The sequence below is a fragment of the Petaurus breviceps genome, unplaced genomic scaffold, assembly GCF_028583685.1.
Source record: "Petaurus breviceps papuanus isolate PSGF00001 unplaced genomic scaffold, PetGlider_PUasm1.0 90842, whole genome shotgun sequence".
In the NCBI taxonomy this organism is placed as follows: domain Eukaryota; kingdom Metazoa; phylum Chordata; class Mammalia; order Diprotodontia; family Petauridae; genus Petaurus; species Petaurus breviceps.
The window spans coordinates 22,662,305-22,678,873 of record NW_027187358.1 but is presented as its reverse complement, the minus strand read 5'-3'; the positions used below and the strand labels follow the sequence as shown (position 1 = coordinate 22,678,873).

The window sequence follows — 16,569 nt, the reverse complement described above, 5'->3', positions numbered from 1 at the left end:
AATCAACATATGTTAAAATTAGAATCACAACTTTAGAATCTGAAAGAATTTTACAGGAATGAGTATTCCCATTTCAGAGGTGAGTAAATAGAATCCAAAGGACTCTATTTGAAAGTGATATGGCCACTAATTATACTAAATGCCTTCCCTCCACTGCTCTGTACTATTTTCACATTATGACTTATGGGAAATTTGTATATTCTTCTCTTATCATAGGATAGAAATATCATAAATTGAGGACTGGAAAGAATCTTAAAGGCTTAAGATGTCCAATGCCTGATATAAAAGACTCCACTGTAGTCAATGTAAAATCAAGACATCATATCTTAACAGACCAGAGTAAGATTCCCACTGTTAATAGTAGGAGAATCTCATCTAGGAGGAATCCATTCAGTACTGAGTGATTACTTCTGTTTAATTGTGCTCTTTTAATAATTTTGATTAATTTTGGAATAGTCCTGAGCTGCTAAATGATAGGGCTATTGTATAGTCTGCCAAATAATTATAGACAAGTCTTTGGATATTCATATCCAATATGCAATGTTCAATTTTATTCAAAAATTCTTTTTGAGTACCTACTGCTCAATGACATTGCTCCTGGTTCTATATGTCAATGTGTTTCTACATATACATATTTGAAAATAGGGCTTTATACTATAGCATTCCAATCAGTCAATATTTATTAAGCACCTACTATGTGCCAGGCACTGTACTAAGCATTGGCATTCTAAATATTCGCCTTTCATAACTATGTTAACCAAAGGTCCAGAGGACAAAGGGTTGGTCAAAACACTTTTGATTAAAGTCATGAAAATATTTCAATTCCTCAATAAGTCAAAAGAATTGAGATTTCATACTCCCTCCCCAGATGTGGATTGCAGTCTCTCCTTGCCTTAGTAGAGAAGCTTCGTGGGTTGTTATGAGAGAAAAAAATCATGTGGTAACCAACCCTCTGCTGATAAGTCTATGAATTCAGCTAGAGTGAGGCTCAGATTGTCATACAAAAGTCCATTGCTAGACCCGTGTTCTCATCTTTTTTAACTCAGCAGGACACATGTATTCTACCAGCATAGTTTGAGAACCCAGCATCGTCTCGATGCCATGATTTAGTATTGGTTTGTACATTGGTGCAGGGATATATAGGTATATCTAGCTAAAGGATTTGACCCAAAAGGAGAACTGAGAGATCTTGATCCAATTTGCCTTACCTATAGCTCAGAAAGTCTATGTATAAGATGCATTGCTCATTCTCTTTCATGAGACTCTAGAGATTTTCTTGTAAAAGTTATCAGGTAAGGGGGCGGCCAGGTAGCACAGTGAGTAAGAGCACCAGCCCCAGTGTCAGGATGACCTGGGGATTGAATCTGGGCTCAGACACTTAGCACCCACCCAGAAATAACTGGCCATGTAACCTTGAGCAAGTTACTTAACCCCAATTGCTTAAAAAAAAGTTAGCAGGTAAGACTTTCAGGTAAATATAGCCTATCCCAAAGGTAGGGAACCTGCAGCCTCAAGTCCACATGTGGTCTTCTAGGTCCTTGGATGCAGTCTTTTGACTGAGTTCAAGTTTTACAGAATAAAACTTTTTATTAAGAGGATTTATTCTGTGAAGTTTGGATTCAGTCCAAGAGCCTCACTTGGGGGCCTAGAGGGCTACATATTACCTTGAGGCCATAGGTTCCCTACCTCTGGCCTATCCCCTCAGTTCTTTTTTCTTCCTGGATCATAAAATTGAGTTGGGTCCATGAGAGTATGATGGATTACTGCAGAAAAGGTGCCCTGTAGCTGTCAGGTCTCCTTTGTTTCTTGAAATATAGATGCTACAATTTATTTGGCTGGCAGCAGTAGAAATATGGAATAGCAGTGCATTTTCTCTCCTCTGGTTTTATTTTCCATATGCATTTTTGTGAATTGTATGTTTGCTTTGTTTTCTTGGCTGTCAGCAGCCTAACCGGTGTTTCTCTGACAAACTAAAATCATATACCACATAAGCAGGTGACTCTAACAGAATAAAGGGAAGACAGCACTGTTCCTCGTCGCAGATGAATGTGATTTTACAAGCTTTTGAAGCTTAAGAAGCAAGACAGACTTGAAGTCATATCTGTAACTACAGCATGCTTGGCTTTAACTTTGAAAATGTCACTGCCACTGCTTCTGTTTCCAGTGGGTGGTTGGTAGGAATGAACACTGAGCAGTCAGATTTGCTCCCTTCCCCTCAATTATAAAAACTAGACTTTAGGATGTTCATCTCCATATGGCTTTGGAAAGTCTCTTTGAAGACAATTAGTTATTCCCTCCCCCACCCCCTTCCCCTGCCCCATTAGATTGTGAGTTCCTTGAGAGCAAGGAACTGTTCTTGCCTTTCTTTATATGCCCAGCACATAGCGCTATGCATGGCACACAGCAGGTGCTTAATAAATGCTCATTGACTTAGTTACTTGTTGACTTCCAGCTCCTCTTTTTCACTCCCTCCTTACTTGTTCAGACTTATGAGTTCATCCTCTACTTCCGCTTTAGTGTCAAAGACAGGTATACCTGCCTTTCTACCCCTTTGAATTATTTGCACAAATCCTGTAACTTTTGGTCCTGGTTTCATAAAAAGGGAAAGTGTTCTGTCCTGTTCTTCTTTCCTCTAATTACTTATGTGAAGAAAAATACTTTGATCTGTGTGCTATCAGGTGAGCTGTTGTGGTGGAAGAGAAAAAGAAAGTAGGTGAAGGAAAACTATAAACTCACAAAAGAAGCAAGGGATGGACAGTGGAGGAAGATGTAAAGTACTACCACTGGTTACCCAAAATGCAATGCAGAAGTCAGTAAATCAGTCAATAAAGAAATATCAAGCACCTACTATGGGCCAGGCAATTTTTCTAACTGCTAGGGATAAAAGAAGAAGCAGAAGATAGTTCCTGCCCTCAAAGACTTCACAATCTAATGGTAAGCCAAGCAAACAAATGTGCATAAATAAACTATGAACAGGATAAATATAGGAAATAACAATGAGGGAGAGTAAGTTCTATAATTAAGCATTCTTGAAAAAGGCTAACTATAGAAGATGGAGTTTAGTTGGGACTTAATGTAAATTAGGAAAGCCAGGTGGGGAAGAAAAATAGGGGAAGCATTCCAGCCATAGAACACAGCCAGAAAAATGCCAAGAACCTAGAGGAGTGTCTTATTCATAGGATTGTAAAGAGGCCAATATCACTATATTGAAGAGCACATGGCAAGGAGTAAGATATAAGAATATTAAAAAAAAAAAAAGGAAGAGATTCAGTTATGAAGGGCTCTGAATGCCAAACAGAAAAGTTTGTATTTGATTCTGAAAACAATAGTGTCACTGGAGTTTACTGAATAGACAAATGACATGGCTGGACATCCACTTTGGGAAGATCACTTCGATGGCTCAAAGGAGGATGGATTGGAATAGGGAAAGACAAGATAGGCAGCCCCACCAATAGGTAATTGCAATAGTCCAAGCATGACATGATGAGCCCTCACCAGAATGTTGTCAATGTCATAGGAGAGAAGGGAAAAAATTGAAAGATATTGCAAAGGTGAAAGTGAAGACATAACAAAGGCCTTGGTAACAGATTGGATATGGGGGATAGGGGGAGTTTAGAGATACTAAGGAATCCAGGATGATTTCCAAGTTGAGAACCTGAGGGAATGGAAGAACAGTGTCATCCTCTACAATAATAGGAAAATTAGGAAGTGGGGGAGTATCTAAAGAGGAAAATAATGAGTTTTGTTTCCAACACTTTGAGTTTAAGATGTATATTGGACTTCCAGTTGAAGATGTCTAAAAGTCAGTTGGAGATATGAGATTAGAGGTCAGCAGAGAGGTTAGGGCAGGATAAATTTAAGACTCATCAGATGGTAACTAAATCCAGGAGAGCCAATGAGATCATTAAGTGAAGTAGTACAGGAGAAGAAGAGAAGAGAGTCCAGGACAGAACCCTGTGGAACACCTATGATTGGAGGGTATGATCTGGCTGAGGAGGCAGCCAAGAAGAATGAGAAAGAGTAGCTGGATAAGTAGGAAGAGAAGCATAAGAGAATGGTATCCTAAAAACCTAGAGAAAAGAAAGTATCAAGGAAGAGAGGGTAATGAACAGTGTCAAAGGCAGCATAAAGGTCAAGGAGAATGACGGTTGAAAAAAATGTCATTGGATTTGGCAATTAAGAGAAAAGGTCAGTCATTAGACTTGACAATTAAGAGATCATTGAATAACTTTGGAGAGATTGGTTTAGGTGAAATTATGAAGTCAGAAATTAGATTATAAGGTGTTAAAAAGAAAATTAGAGGAAAAAAATAGAGGCCCCTATTGACAACCTTTTCAAAGAGTTTAGCCAGAAAAGGGTAAAAAATATAGCATGAGAGGCTTAACTAGACCACAATTCATGTGAGAAAAGCGATGCGGAGATCTGAGTGAATTTTCAGTCGTATGATATGATATGGCAGCACCACTTGCTCCTCCTACCCCACCCTCCAAAAAATATGTGATCCAAGGCTGATTTAAATGTAGTACAATATATAGAGGAAACAAAAGTCAGATGATTAGTTGTGAAGTTAGGCTGCAGAGGGAAAATCTTTACATATGAGTTGGGTTAGTTGGCCACCAAGTGCCCCTGCAAATCTCAAATTCTACAATTCAATTAGAATCTTGCTATACTCTGCCCAGGTTAGATCATCTATGGCATATCATATGCATTTCTAGATGTCACATATTAAGTGGGCCATTGACGAGATGTAGCATGATCAGTAACTTTTGTCCAGGGTAGTGAAAGGACTACAAACCATGCTGTGTGAGGATCACTGAAAGAACTAGGGATATTTCACTTAGGGGCATTTGATAATTGCCTTCAATTATCTAAAGTGCCTGTCAATCCAAAAAGGGCCTAGTTAATGTGTGATCTGATTGACTCCAATGCAAAGAACTGGAAACATTGGGTGGAAGTTGTAAGAGAGAACCTACAGTTTAAAAAAAATCTTTCTAACAATGATAGTTATCCCAAGGAATGATTTTGTCTTGAATCAGAAGCTGAATGACCACTTACAAAGGATGTTATAAATTCTATTTCTGTTTAGGTCTGTCACTATGGTGAGGTTTTGAGGATCCTTCTGATCCTAAAACTCTGTATGTATAATCATATGTTCTTTCAGAACTTAATATGACACCTCATTCACCATTCCTTCCTCACATGGGCATCAGGTAATTGAGTAACGGATGCAGCAGTCCAGCTGGTAAGGGAGCCTGCCTTTGCATGCCAATTACTAATCATTCATAAAATTTACATGGAAGAAAGAGTAAAAGACAATTTGATTTTTAGAATGGATATAGGAACTTTCTTATAGATCTACATAATTTTAGTGATAGATATTATTTTTAATCTAATGCAAAGGTTCTTAACCTGAGATTTGTAAACTTGTTTTCTTTTGTTTTAACATTTTGATAACTGTATTCCAATATAATTGGTTCTTCATTTCCCACCAGTTGCATTATTTGGTTTAATTCCAATTACCATCATTGTGTTTTCCACCCCTCCCCTCCAGGAACAACTCATCACCAGGAAAATCATTATCACTGAGATTTCATCAGCTTTAGTACTCACACCTTATCAGGAACTTCAGTTGGCTGTGCCCCACTGATTGCAGGGCTGGAGGGCAGAGCAAAAAAATTCTTCCCCAGACCCCCATTTAAAAAGGTCTCAGAAGCCCAGCCAACTTGTCATTTCCCACCAGCTGTACTGCTTGGATTCAACTCCATCAGATTCATGTATGCCTACTCCCTCTCCAATCTTTTCCAGCTTCCTTTTTTATATTGTCTTCCTTCCTTAGATTGTAAGCTCTTTGAGAGCAAGGACTGTCTTTCTTTTTCTTATTTGTATGCCCAGCACTTAGTATAGTGTGTGGCACATAATAGGTACTTAAGAAGTATTTATTGTATTGTTTATTTATAACCTTATATGGTTTATGTTTTGCATTTAAATATATTATTCTGAGAAGTGGTTTATAAGCTTCAGTAGTCTGCCAGAGACAAAATAGACTGCCATGACACAAAATATGTTACGAACTCCTGATTCCTGCCTACCACAGTACCTAATTTACCGCATGCTTTCAATCAGCCTATTGTTATTGATGATGATGATGATCTCATTATATGTAACAACTTAGAGCTATCAAAACATACTCTATGCAAGTAATAGAGCTAATGCTGAGAGATAAAAGTTTTGTCTTTTATATACATTTACTTTCAGTAAATGTAGATTCAGGGTATTTGAGTAAATAGCTACTATCTACATAGTACTTTTCAGCTAAGTGGCGCAGTGGATAGAAGAACAACTTCCTGTGTTCAACTCTGACCTCAGACACTTACTAGCTGCATGACCCAGAGCAACTTACTGTTATGGGAATGGGAATTTAAGATCTTCCCTGCTCCTTGGACTTTTAAGTGACTCTGAGAACCTTTCTTGATTTGAAAATATACTCTGTCCCCTAATAGGCTGAATATGGTCACATGGAGCCTGTGGAGGGAGGCTTATTTTTCAGGAATGCCCACACCTTGTTACTTTGTGATTGGGCAGTGGGTCAAGAGGGTTCTGACATTCTCTGAGTCAGGAGAAGGCTATATCTACCATGATGTGAGATTTTGTTTTGGAGCTCACTTTGAGAAGAGTTATATGAATTGACTAGACAAGACTCTGGGAAGCCATTGAAATGCCACCCCCCACCCCCCGGCTTTGAAAATCCAGATGTTGGTGCTTCCCTCTCTGGTAAATGACTAGGTATTGATGTAATGGTCAGACAGTTGGAAGCCTGTCTGCTGCTTGTAACTTCTGCTTGTAACTTGTTTGTATTTTGTTTGTATTCTCTAAAGTTCAGGGTGCTGACCTTTGTTCCCTGAACTAGGTAAATGACATATGTTTGATTAAAGCAAGATTGTTAGCCTATTTTGAGTTGCTTTCCTTTAGAAAAGCAGATCTAAGAACCAGGCAGCCACCCTAGGTATGCTAGGGTGCTTGCTGCTACACTTAACCCCATTTGCCTCAGTTTACTCATGTGTAAAATGATCTGAAGAAGGAAATACAAACCACTCAAGTGTCTTTGCCAAGAAAACCCCAAATGGGGTTAGTCAAGAGTCAGACAGGACTGAAATTTACTGAACACTAACAACAACATAATGCTTTAATGTTTGTAAAAATGCTCTATTAATATCATGGAATTTGTTCCCTTCAACAACCCTGGGAGGTGGATGCCATTATTGTCCATGTTGTACAGATGAGGAAACTGAAGCAGACATAAGTTCAAAAAAAAACTTGCTAGAATCAGAGGTCAGATTTGAGATCAGTATTAGATTCACTGTCCCACCTAGCTGCCTTAAGTTCTAGACTAAAAACTCTATCAGGACAGGTATCATGTCTTATCTGCATGCTATATCTGTACTGGTACTTAGCAGAGAGATATACACATAGTAGACACTTAATAACTGAGTGTAAATTCACCACACTCTTCTAGGCACTGTGAAAAATTCAAGTCAGACACAGACCTAGCTCTCATGAAGCCATGAAGCTCATAATCTATTGTGGGGGGGGGGGGAGAACAGGCAGATTAAAACACAGACATGGATTATTATAAAGCATACAAATTAAAAGATCATTAGTGAGCTGCAAAGCAAAGTGCTCTTTGAGATACAAGGGTCATTAAAGATAGGGACAGCTGAAGGAAGGCTTCATGAAGGAGATGGCTTCTGAGTTTGGCTTTAAGTAATGGTTAGAATATAAGCAGATACAGACTGAGAAGGAGCATAAAAGGCAGATGAAACAGCATGAGTAAGGGTTAGGAAGTAAAAGAAACAAAATGTATTCAGGAGCAGAGATGGGGTGATACACTTTGACTGGAGTTTACAGTTGTAAAGCCAAGCACGAGCAGCTTTCCAGAGGATTGCTGCTGTGAACAGCTTTCAAGGTTCTGATTGCATAATATAGTGAACTCTCTATTTATTCAGTAACAAATAAGAGCAAAACATTCACAGAAATCAAAGTACAGCATTCGGGGTGTTATTATCATTAAAATGGTCACATTCACCAAAGTGGTCACACAGTTTTAAGCAAAGTACATTCATTTAGTCAATCACTAGTCCTTAATTCAATCACAAAGTACAAAAATCAAAGTACTCCACCCATGGGATGCAATAAAGTTACAATTTCATCAGTCACTACTAAGTATTGTCTTAAGGGGGAGTGGAAAGTACAAAGGCTATCTACCCCTAGGTCACAAGTAAGTTACAATCTCATCAGTCAGCCTTAAATACCCAAGGAGAGGTCTTTTCATCTTGACTGGAGGCAAGCTCTCAGCTTCCATGGTTTGTCTTCCATAGTTCCAGCTCCTGCCCAAATCAAACCAACTGCCACCTGAGTTCAAAAGCAAACAGCTCCCAGTTACTTGTCTAGCTCTCCATGTAGTTCCTGTTCCATATTGAAGCTCACAATGTCTAGTCCACCTCAAGTTCTTATTCAGATACCAGGAAACGAAGTCCCAGAACCAGAAAGTCAAAGTCATTACAGTAACCACAAAGTTGGTACACATGGTTAACACAATGAACATCCACATTTCCAAACCTTCATAAAAGAACAGGTTCCCTCAAGCAGGGATCCTCCTCTATCACTCACTGTAGCTCCTCAGCAGATGTTCCAGCTAGTTCTCAGAAGCTCTCAGCAGAAGTTCCCAGAAGAAAGATTTCAGCAGAAGTTCTGGCTGGCTCTCAGAAGAAGCTCTGCCACCACAAGTTCTGTTCTCAAAATCAAACCACTTTCTCCAGCTGGGCCTTTCCTCCCCAGCCTCCAGCTGCTTTCTCCAAGAAGTTCTGACTCTCCAGCTGGTGCTTTTCCTTATATAAGGTATTAGCTCCTCCCTACTCCAGCCCCTTCCTGTTATGTCAGCAACAGGGGTTCATACCTTCTGTTTCTTTTTTTTTTTTTTTTTACTTTTTGGAGGGGTCAAGGCAGGGCAATTGGGGTTAAGTGACTTGCCCAAAGTCACATGGCTAGTAAGTATTAAATGTCTGAGACCGGATTTGAACTCAGATTCTCCTGAATCCAGGGTTGGTGCTCTATTCACTGGGCCACCTAGACACCCCAATACCTTCTGTTTCTTAACAGAGGCTTGATATAATTAACTTGAAACTAAAGGCTAAGTACCTGTTAGCTTGCCAGTACAAGGGTATCTTCAAATTCTATTACTATTACAACAGTGTAGCTAAGGTTAGAAAGAAAGACTGGGTAACACATAGTCACTGAAGTTTCCAAGAAGGAAAGGGGAATGCTATCAAATCTATGCATAAAAATGATTACTCTGCCAGTGATATAAAGGATAAATTGGATCTAGGTGGAAGGACCTATTAGAATATTGTACTATACTACAACAATGACAGTAGGAATAGAAAGCAAGGTCCAGAGGAGGGAGGTAGAATTAGGAAAACATGTAGATTCCATATGTGAAGTGAGAGGAAAACATAAAATCATTACAAGTTTATAAGCATGGCAGATGCAGAAGATAGGGGAAATGGTGATGCAAATATGCTATACAATAGAGACACTTTATCATTCACAGACTAATAAATGAGGAGATAGATCTGGGTATATTTTCTCAATCTAAGTCTGTGGAACCCCTGAACACCACTCTAAAAATCCCTGCACTAGATAGAATATTTATTGTTTACTATATGCCAGGTACTGTTGTAGTTCATCCTTCATTTTCAGAGAAGACCAATGACATCACTGGGTGATATTTTGACTTGAGTGAATTGGACTTAAATGAGGCAGAGTTGCATGAAATCATCAGCCTTACTCTTTATTCACATCAAATTCCAATGGCAGGACAAAAGTTAAGATGACTGGCAATGACCTGAGATGCATTGGATGACCTTGGCATCTCTGATATCTGACCAAGCTCTAAGAACTCCACAATACCTGCTTCAACTGCCTTCATGGCCCTTGGAACAAATTGTTCTCATTCATCCATTCCACTGGGGGAAGTCTTCACATGCTTGGTGTAGACATTCCCCTAACTCACCAATGAGTTTGAAGCCTGTCAGTCACCATCAACCTGGTTTAGGCAGTTTGCTTAGCCTATTTTACCAAGATGTGACTGCTGAATATGCTACAATTTCTTGGAACCGCAGGTGAGAGTTGGCTGAGAGGTGGAGTAGCCCTGAAAAGGGCTTAGCAGTCCCTCATACCAGAGGTGCTAGCTCTCCCTGAACACCCCATATACCCGACCAGTATAACTAAACATTGGAGATATAATCAAAATAAACAAGATAGTCTTGCCTTAAAACAATTTATGTTAATGGTGAGATATAATATAATACATAGAGGGGAGTTAGAAAGGAAGGCAGTGGGGGAACTAACCAAGTTCACAAGATTTAGAACTGATAAGAAGATCCTGACTATATAAAGCAAAAGTTCACTTATCAGAGATCAGAGGCAGAGTACAAGATTCTCATTGGGAAGAGGAGGTCCTAATGATGGTCAGGACGGAGGCACCATGGTTATGGACAAATAGGTCCCAAGGGCTACTCATTCTGCTTGATCTGAATTCAAATGAACCTCAATCATTTACTAGCTATGTGACACTAAACAAGTCACTTAAACACTCTAAGCTTCAATTTCCTTACCTTGAAAATGTGGATAATAGTATCTATTTCACAGGATAGTTGGGATGAAAAATGAGATCACATATAGAAAACTCTTTGCAAACCACAAAAAAAACCTATATGATGTCATCTAACTATGTATTATCATCTTATATAGCTTTAATTGTTAGGAAGTTTATTTTTACTTCAAGTCAAAATCAGCTTTTCTTCAAGCTCCACACATTGTTCCTAGCTTCTTCCCTGTGGGGCCAAGTAGAACAAACCTAAACTAGCTTCCATGTAATACTGCTTTGAGTATTGGAAGACATCAGTCATGGGCCCCCATCCAGAGTTCTTTTCTCCCAACAACTCATCTTTCTTCATCTGAATTTCAATGCTTTTCACTATAGTGGTTTTCCTCCTCTGGATCTTGTCAATGCTCTAGCTAATGTTTGGAGCCAGGAACTGAGCACCATATATCGGATGTGGCCTGACCATGGCAAGCAAGCAAGAATGCTCTGATCACCTCCCTAGGCCTGGACACCATGCCTCTCAATGAAGTTCAGTGCAGCCTAAGATTGCATTAGCTTCTTAGCTGCCATATCACATTGACAAGTCATGGTGAGCTTCTATTTGATTAAAACCTCCAGATCATTTTTCCAAATAAACTGCTGTCTGCCATGTCTCCTGTCTTGCACTTGTAATGCTGTTTTTTCTAAAGTAAAATTTTAGGGGTAGCTAGGTGGCGCAGTGAGTAAATCGCTGGCCCCGGAGTCAGGAGGACCTGAGTTTGGTTCCGGCCTCAGACACTTAACACACACACACACAAAAAAACTAGCTGTGTAACCTTGGACAAGTTACTTTTAACTCCAATTGCCCTCCAAAAAAGGCAAATAAATAAATAAATAAAATTTTATCTTTATTAATGTGTTTACTTTTACTTTACAAGATTTAGTTCCACATTCCCTTGAGTTTCAAATTTTCTCCTCCTCAATCTCTCCTCCTCCCCCCCACCATGGCAGCATGCAATCAAATATAGGATCTGCAAATACATGCACATTAGACATTAGTCAGTTTCTAAAGTATTGTAACTGATGGAGTGAACAATGGGAAAGAGGAAACAAAACCAAACAAGAAAAAGAGAGAGAGCAGGTAGTTTGTTTCAATCTGCATTCAAGCTCTATTCTCTCTAGTTTTTTCTCTGAATGTAGATATCTCTCTCCATCATGAGTCTTTTGGAGTTGTCTTATAACCTTGCATTGCTGAGGAGAGTCCAATCTATCAAAGTTGGTCATTACACATATGTTGTGTCTGTAATTGTGTACAGATTTCTCCTCGTTCTGCTCTTCTCACTCAGCATCAGTTTGTATAAGTCTCTCCAGGTAAATATGAAGTCTGTCTGCTCCTCATTTCTTGTAGCACAATAATATTCCAATATATTCATATACCACAACTTATTTAACCATTCCCCAATTTATGGGCATCTCCTTAATTTCTAACTCTTTGCCACCACAAAAAGAGCTGCTATAAATATTTTTGTACATACAGGTCTTCCTCCTACTTCTATGATCTCTTTGGGATACAAACCTAGAAGTGGTATTGTTGGGTCAAAGGGTATGAAATTATTTATAGCCCTTTGGGCATAGTTCCAGATTGCTCTCCAGAATGGTTGAATCAGTTCACAACTCTATTAACAATGCATTAGTGTTCCAATTTGTCCACATCCTCTCCAGCATTTGTCATTTTCCTGTTTTGTCATCTTAGCCAATCTGACTTGTGAGATGTGGTATCTCAGAGTTGTTTTGATTTGCATTTCTCTAATCACTAGTGATTTAGAGCATTTTTTCACATGCTTATAGATATCTTTAATTTCTTCCTCTGAAAACTGCCTGTTCATATCATTTCACCATTTATCAGTTGGGGAATGGCTTGTATTCTTATAGATTTGACTCAATTTTCTGTATATTTTAGAAATGAGGCCTTTATCAGAGACACTGGTTGTAAAAACTCCCAATTTCCCACTTTGCTCTTAATCTTGGTTACATTAGCTTTGTTAGTACAGAAAATTTTCTATTTAATGTAATCAAAATTATCCATTTTGCATTTTATAATGCTCTCTAACTCTTGTTTGGTCATAAAGTTCTCCCTTCTCCATAAATCTGAAAGGTACACTATTCCTTGCTTCCCCAGACTGCTTGCAGTATCAGCCTTTATACCTAGATCATGTACCCATTTAGACTTCATTTTGGTATATGGTGTTAGATAATGGTCTATGCAGTTTCTACTATACTATATTCTAGTTTTCCCAGGAGTTTTGGTCAAATAGTGAGTTCTTATCCCAAATTTGGGGTCTTTGGGTTTATCAAACAGTAGATTCCTATAGTCATTGACATCTGAGTCTTGTGTACCCAATCTATTCCATTGATCCACTACTCTATTCCTCAGCCAGTACCAAGCAGTTTTGATAACTGCTGCTTTATAATCCAGATTAAAATCTGGTATGGCTAGGCCTCCTTCCCTGGAATTTCTTTTTATAAATTCCCTTGATATTCCGGACCATTTATTCTTCCAAATGAATTTTGTTGCTATTATTTCTAGCTCTATAAAGTAATTTTTGATAGTTTGATTGGTATGGCACTAAATATATAATTTAATTTAGGTAAAATAGTCATTTTTATTATATTAGCTCGATGCAGCCATGACCAATTTATATTTTTCCAATTAGTTAGATATGGCTTTATTTGTGTGAAGAGTGTTTTGTAGTTGTGTTCATGTAGGTCCTGGGTTTGTTTTGGCAGGTAGATTCCCAAATATTTTATATTGTCTACAGTAATTTTAAATGGGATTTACCTTTCTATCTCTTGCTGTTGGATTTCATTAGAAATATATAGAAGTGCTGAGGATTTATGTGGGTTTATTTTATATCCTGCAACTTTGCCAAATTTATTTATTGTCTCAAGTAGTTTTTTGCTTGATTCTCTAGGATTCTTTAAGTATATTATCATATCATCTTCAAAGAGTGATAGCTTAGTCTCTTCTTTGCTTAATTTGCTTCCTTCAATTCCTTTTTCTTTTCTAATTGCTACTGCTAACATTTCTAGTACCAGATTGAATAAGAGGGGTGATAGTGGACATCCTTGTTTCACCCCAATCTTATTGGAAATGCTTCTAGCTCATCCCCATTACATATAATACTTGCTGATGGCTTTAAATAGATGCTTCTTATTATTTTAAGGGAGACTCCACTTGTTCCTATACTTTCTAGTGTTTTTAATAGGAATAGATGTTGTATTTTGTCAAAAGCCTTTTCTGCATCTATTGAGATAATCATATTGTTTCTGCTAGTTTTATTGTTGATATGATCAATTATACTGATGGTTTTCCTAATATTGAACCATCCCTGCATTCCTGGAATAAATCCTACCTGATAAGAGTGTATTATTCTTCTGATAAGTTGTTGTAGTCTTTTTGCTAACATTTTATTTAAAATTTTTGCATCTATATTCATGAGGGAAATTGGTCTATAATTTTCTTTCTCTGTTTTGTCTCTTCCTGATTTAGGTATCAATACCATATTTGTGTCATAAAAAGAATTTGGTAGAACTCCTTCTTCACTGATTTTCCCAAATAGTTTGTAGAGTATTGGAATCAATTGTTCTTTAAATGTTTGATAGAATTCACTAGTAAATCCATCTGGCCCTGGAAATTTTTTCTTAGGGAGTTTGCTGATGGCTTGTTTGATTTCTTTTTCTGAGATAGGGTTATTTAAGTAATTTACTTCCTCTTCAGTTAATCTGGGCAATTTATATTTTTGTAAATATTCATCCATTTCACTATTATCAGATTTATGTTCATACAATTGGGCAAAATAATTCCTAATTATTGTTTTAATTTCCTCTTCATTGGAGGTAGATTCACTTCCTCTAGGAACTGCTTTTGCTGCATCCCACAAGTTTTGGTATGTTTTCTCATTGTTTTCACTCTCTTGAATAGTTTCTGCTTATTTCTATAATTTCTTGTTTGATCCACTCATTCTTTAGGATTTAGTTATTTAATTTCCAATCAGTTTTTAGTCCATTCTTCCATGGCCCTTTATTGCATCATTTTTTATTGCATCATGATCTGAGAAGGATGCATTTAATATTTCTGCCTTTCTGCACTGAATTGTGAGGTTTTAATGCCCTATTATATGGTCAATTTTGTGTATGTGCCATGTATGACTGAAAAGAAGGTATATTCCTTTTTGTCCCCAATCAGTTTTCTCCAGAGAAATACCATATATATCTTCTCTAAGATTCTTTTTACCTCCTTAACTTCTTTCTTGTTTATTCTGAAGTTAAATTTATCAAGTTCAGAGAGGGGAAGATTGAGGTCCCTGTAATATAATATCAAGCAAAGGCAACTTCCCAGGTTCAAAATACCAGCATAGGTGCTCTCTATTTTATTCAGTAACAAACCCAGAACAGAGAAGATCAAAACATGACATCATTCAAAATACAGCATTTACTAAGTGTGATTAAATCATCTCCAAGGCCTACCCCACCCCAGGACTTTCCAATCATTCAATCAATTACAAAGTCTCTGTTCCAAATACTTCTCCATCCCTAGGCTATACCTTAATTAAGTCCACCACAAAGCCCCTCTTCTCAAATGGAGATTAGTTTCCAAACATAAGTAAAATACATTCATTTGCTCAACCATAGAACACAAAAAGGTCAAAAGTTCCCCACCCCTGGATCACAATTGAATCTACCCCAGAGTTACATCAAGTTTAAACACAGCACTTAATACCCAAAAGTTCCCCACCCCTGGATCACAATTGAATCTACCCCAGAGTTACATCAAGTTTAAAAACAGCACTTAATACCCAAATGGAGGTCTTTTCTTCATCTTGACACGAGGCAAGTTCTCAGCAATCTTAGTTCCTGGAGAGACAAGGCTTAGCAAGGCCATAAGATACATTGCCAGTCCCTTCATGAATTTATCCTCTGTCTGTAGAACAGTCCTAGAACCCCTGAACACATTAGCAAAGCCCTCTCCCAGGATTTCTGTAAACATACAACAAGAAAATCCTTCTTCAGGGCTTCTGAACCAACAGAAAGGCTCCCAGACCCCTGCAACAACAGCACTGTCCTTCACCAGTGGACAGTATTCATTCTCAGTACTGTCCCTCACCAGTGGACAGTATTCACTCTCTGTCTGCAGGACAGTCTCAGGCCTTCTTAACCAAATGCCAGGTTCCAGGACTTCTTCAACAGGACAGTCTTTCACCAGTGGACAAATCTGGCAAAATAACATCAAAACAGACAGACAAAGTACCAGCAAAACAGCCATGTCTCCTCAGTCCTTGGCAGCTCAGGGGGCAGGTCTCAAAAGTCCAGGGCAATTCAAAGCGGCCACCAGCAATCTCTTAGTCTCTCCCTCTCCACAAGGTGCTGCTTCCAAAAAGAACTTCTGCCTCTCTCTTGTCTCTCCAAATCTACATCACCAGCTCCTCCCACTTCAGGACTTTCTTTTCACATCAACAAGCCCATCCCACAGGTGGGATTAACAAACTCTGGGTTTTAATACAATCAATTTGAAAACCAAGCCAATACAGGGGAATCTTTAATTGCCATTACTATCACAGTCCCCCACTCATATTGTTTTGCTGTCTATTTCTTTCTCTAACTCCCTTAACTTCTCCTCTAGGAATTTGGATGTTGTACCACTTGGTGCATAAATGTTTAGTAAAGATAATGCTTCATTCTCAATGGTGCCTTTTAGCAGAATATAGTTTCCTTCCTTATCTCTTTTAAATTAGATCTATTTTTGCTTTTGCTTTGTCTGAGATAAGGATTGTTTCACCTGCTTTTTTTACTTTGGCTGAAGCATAATATATTTTACTCTGTCCTTTTACCTTTACCCCATGTGTATCCCCCCCGTTTCAAATGTGTTT

The 16,569-nt window shown here is 38.2% G+C and overlaps 1 long non-coding RNA gene across 1 annotated transcript in view; it reads left to right on the top strand.

Moving 5' to 3' along the window:
* Positions 1–16,082, top strand: part of LOC138148959 (uncharacterized) — an 80,463-nt gene extending 64,381 nt beyond the window's left edge. Inside the window, exon 2 of the long non-coding RNA XR_011165213.1 lies at positions 15,061–16,082. This is a non-coding gene — a long non-coding RNA (uncharacterized lncRNA). The remainder of the gene's footprint in view (positions 1–15,060) is intronic.
* Positions 16,083–16,569: the final 487 nt, after the last annotated feature.